This window comes from Rhinopithecus roxellana, chromosome 6, assembly GCF_007565055.1.
Source record: "Rhinopithecus roxellana isolate Shanxi Qingling chromosome 6, ASM756505v1, whole genome shotgun sequence".
Lineage (NCBI taxonomy): Eukaryota > Metazoa > Chordata > Mammalia > Primates > Cercopithecidae > Rhinopithecus > Rhinopithecus roxellana.
In genome coordinates this window covers 125,407,480-125,412,279 of record NC_044554.1, presented here as the reverse complement: position 1 = coordinate 125,412,279, position 4,800 = coordinate 125,407,480, and positions in this window count along the sequence as shown.

Sequence of the window (4,800 nt, the reverse complement as noted above, 5' to 3'; positions counted from 1 at the left end):
AATTCAAAAATTAGCCTGGCATGGTGGCATGCGCCTGTAGTCTCAGCTACTCGGGTGGCTGATGCAGGAGGATTGCTTGGACCTGGTAGATGGAGGTTGCAGTGAGCCAAGATCATGCCATTGCACTCCAGCCTGGGTGACAAAAGCGAGACTTTTATTTAAAAACGGATGGTTGATTCTTCCCAGTATTATTATAGAGGAAAAAACATGGTAAATATTTAATTTTAGAGCTGGGCCAAGTTGAAGACACCAAGGATTTAAGAAAACTTTGGCGAAGGGGTTGGAGAGACATCTTGTACATCAAAGAGAAGAGTCAAGTTTTTTCTCAACATTGCCTGCACTGGCTGAACTTCAAGTAACTTTTGCCATCCTTGCTGAAGCTAAAGCAGAGAGCTAACGAGGAACAGAAGAACTCAGACTCTTCCTGGGCAAATGAACAAATTTGTTGATTATTTTCCTTGGGTTCCACCTAAAAGATCCATGGCCTGAGTCTCTGAGATGCAAAACAAATACAAGCAGAAGGAAAATATTTGCATTTGGGTTTGGACAACAAGATTACAGGTGCCCAAACAGGTATAGCGACCTCCAGCAATAATTTTTCAACTGATCAAGAGATTGAGCAGTGCAGGGAAACAGTTTCAGGCTTGCTTTAGGCAAGCTAGAGGAGCACAAAGGGGCAGTAACAACTCAGCACCACACAGTGTTCCCTTCCGAGGCAGGAGAGAGGCCTTGCTTGTCTATTCTTGGCACTGACCAGACTCTCTTATAAGTTTCTGGCAACCTCCCAGAGAGAACGGTGTGTTCCCTGTTGAGTGTATAAAGGGCTTGGAAAACATGTTTATGTGTGCAACCCTGTGGGCAGGGCCTGGCTTAGTCGCTCTGTGTCACATACTTCCTCTCTGGAGTGTCAGGAGGCAGGCTTTGGCTTTTAGACCTGCTGTGCGAGCCCTCAGAAGCTAAGATAGTCCCCAGGTCCAGGCTGGGTACGTTGCTGTGTTTCCATCATCATGGAAGAGATAAGTTTTTAGGGAACCTGTATGTTCCTGTAAACCATGGTTCTTCAAGTATTCTGTTGCAAGGAGTAAATATAGGTTGGATTTCAGCTAAACACCTATTCCATATGGTCACAAAGCCTTCCTTTGGAAACTTGCACCTGTTTTCCCCAGTGAGATTTGGCCAGGCATGATTACTCACCCTGTAGGAGCTAAGATAACACAGATTAACACCAGGGCTCCTTGCTGCCATCTTGGAGCTAGTGACTCACTCCCTGCTCCTCAAACTCCCTTTTCAGAAGAGTGAAATTTGAACAGAAGGAAGGATTAATCAGCTTGGCCTGAGAAGCCCCGAAGAGAGCGCATAGGGTTTCTAGTAAACAGAAAAGGGGTCTTTAGAGAAACCGTGAGCTCCTAGAACCTCTAGGCAGGCAACCTAGGTCCATCTGTCTTAGATACGAATAACAAACAGCAACCAAAATATTGTACAATTTCTTAAAAACAGACTGTAAGATTTAATCATTACTGACCTGTTCTTGTGAACAAGGTTAAGTCCATTTTAAAAATGGAGTCTCCCATGGAACTTTCTGGCATTGAATCTAGTGAAATTCCTCCATCTTCCAATATTTCAGGCACTTTAACCACTTTCTTAATACAGTCTTGCACTGTAGTTACCAAGTGCACTCTCTTTCTATATCCCCATCCTCCTATAACTCTCTCCTAAGTGTCAGGGATTTATCGGACATCCCCATCCTGCTATCCCATGAGCCTCTCAAAATCAACATGTCCAAAATTAATTTTGTCATAAGAAACAGGATAGTATAATGGTTTAAAAACAAAGCAAAACACACAGGCATTGGTATGGAAATGATTGAGTTTGAATCCTGCCTCCACCTCTAATTACCTGTGAGATACTGGGCAATTGCATAACCTGTCTATACTACAGTTTAATCGTCTATAAAATAAAAATAATAGTATTTTCCTCATGATAGGGTTATAGTGAGAATTAAATAAATTAAACATGTAAAGGAATTAGCATCATTTTGTTTTCCATGTCAGGTTTGCTACAAGTAAGAGTTAAAAAATGAATGAAGCAACACAGTTAATGCTTAATCTAATACTTAGTCAAGCTACTGGTAACAAAAAACTCAAAACATGAAATACAGATTTGAGAAGTCCAGATTTCAGCAGCAATTTTGATAATTAGTAACTAGACCTTGATTGAGTAATACAAATTTTCCAATCCTCACCTCCTCATAGTCAAAATAGGGATGGCACTAATAGCTACCAACTGTGGGGTGTTGACTATGTGTTAGGCACCATTGCTGAGTACTTTATAAGCATTAAAAATAATAACACAAAAGTTTAATAACCATTTTGGAATCATCACTGATAGACGATATAACATTCATTCATTCATAAAACAGTATACACTGAGTGACTATTAAATGCTAGTAGTTGAGATACAAAGAGAACAAATGACAAACTCTTCCAACATACAGTTCACGAAAGAAGATACACAAATAGCAAATAAGCAAGTGAAAAGCTGTTTAACATCATTAGCCCTCAGAGAAATGCAAATGAAAAGTACAGAGACTTATCACTATTCACCTATCAGAATGGCTAAAACTAAAAAGACTTACATCACCAACTATTAACAAGAATGACAGCAATCGAAACTCTCATATTGCTGGTAGAAGTGAAAACATGTACATCACTTTGGAAAATAGTTTGGTACTTTCTTGTAATAGTAAAGTGGCTGACCTTGAATTTCACTTCTAGACATTTGCCCAAGGGAAATGGAAACATGCCCACAAAAAAGATTTGAGCAAGAATGTTTACAGAATATTTGTCCATTGTATTAGTCAAGGCTCTCCAAAGGAACAGAACCAGTAGGTTATATATACATAGAAAGAGAGAGAAAAAATATGTTAAGAAATTGGTTCAGATGATTATAGGGACTAATAAGTTTGAAATCTGCAGGGAAAGCCAGCAGGCTGGAGACTCAGGGAAGAGTTAATGTTTCAGTCATGAATCTGAAGACAATATGGAGGCAGAATTCCCACTTTCTCAGGGGACCTCAGTCTTTTTCTTGTAAGGCATTCAACTGATAGGATGAGAACAAGCCCCATATTATGGAGAGTGATCTGCTTTACTCAAAACCTATTAACTTAAATGTTTATTACTTCTAAAAAATATTTCCACAACAACATCTAAACTGATGTTTGACCAAATATCTGGATACACATAGCCTAGCCAAGTTAACACACAAAACTAACCCTCACATCTACTATTACCCTAAGCTGGAAATAACCCAAATCTTCATTGCTAGGAGAAGGGATAAATATTTATTTTGGTGTATTCACAGGATAGAACACGATTAAGCAATAAAGAAGTATAAACTATGAATATATGCAAAATATGGATGAATCTCCAAAATATTATGTCAAGAGAATGACCCCAAACACATAAGAATATATGCTGTATAATTCTGTTTTTGTGAAGTTCAAAACCAAGTAAACCTAACCCATGGTGATAGAAACAGTACAGTGGTTGCCTGTGGGAGATAGGAATTTACTAGAAAGAGACAAAAGAAAACATGAAGATATTCTGGGGCAATAAATGTATTGTTTACCTTGATTAGAGTGTTGATTACAAGGGTATATACACTTGTAAACATTCATATGATTATCCATTTTAAAGTTGTGTATTTCACTATTGGTAAATTTTACCTTAGCCTTTTAAAAAACTGAAGAGATTATAGTTCCTTCTTTTAAGGAGGTTACAGCCTGGTGGTAGAGACTGGCAGACAGGCATTTACAACACAGTATAAGTGAGGTACTTAACCTAATTAGCTTGTTAAAGCTTTTAAAAGGGGACGTGGAAATTGGAGTGGTATTTTTGAAAGCATCCCAGGTATCTTAACGTGCAGACTCATGAGTTTCCCAATGAAGACCAAGACTTTGCCATTATTCACCTTTGAATCCACAGCAGATACAGAGTCCAGCTCAATAAATATTTGTTGGACAAATGACAAAATTCTATGCTTCTCCTGACCAAAGAAAACCAAAAGTGAAATCCTGTGCCGGCAACCCTGCCTTCTAATTCCATTCAGCTTTTTATTTACATAATTCGAGATCAAGAACCTGTGAGAGGATTGAGAATGAAATCCAAGGATGACAAATGTATTTCACCTTGCCTATCAACTCTAAGCAATTGGAAGCAACAGTCCTTACACTGTACTAAGAAGAACTCTGCGGCTGAGTCTGGGCTCAAAAGGAGAGAATATTTTGGTTGGTTATTATTGTCTGCCATAGGTGTAAAAAAAAACACCCCACTTTTGCCATCCCTGAAGCGCTCAAATTCAAGCACCACATATATCTAAATAAGATACAGACACAGCATATGTTGAGTGAGTCAACCTTGCTCCAGTGCAGAAAAAACAATATTTAAGAATTATTGGAGACCAAATCAAATATCCACACATTGAAAGAGGGCCCGTAGTAATTTATTTAGATGTGTCCCATGTCTCCAAACGGGCAGATTTCCTTCAGTGGGTTGCAACTGGAATATCATTGAATAACTATTCATACGCTCACATATTTTTGTTAGACGTGTGTGTCTAACCATTTCTGGAATGTGCAGGGTCTACAAGTCAGTCACTTACAGAAATCTAGAACTCAAGCAGGGTGGGACTATAACAATAATTACAATTTATTAAAAGTTAACCAGCTGCCTGACATTGTACTAAACAATTATTGCTCCTAGTTACAAAGGTGCTAACTGGGCCTCAGAAAATATTAAGCGG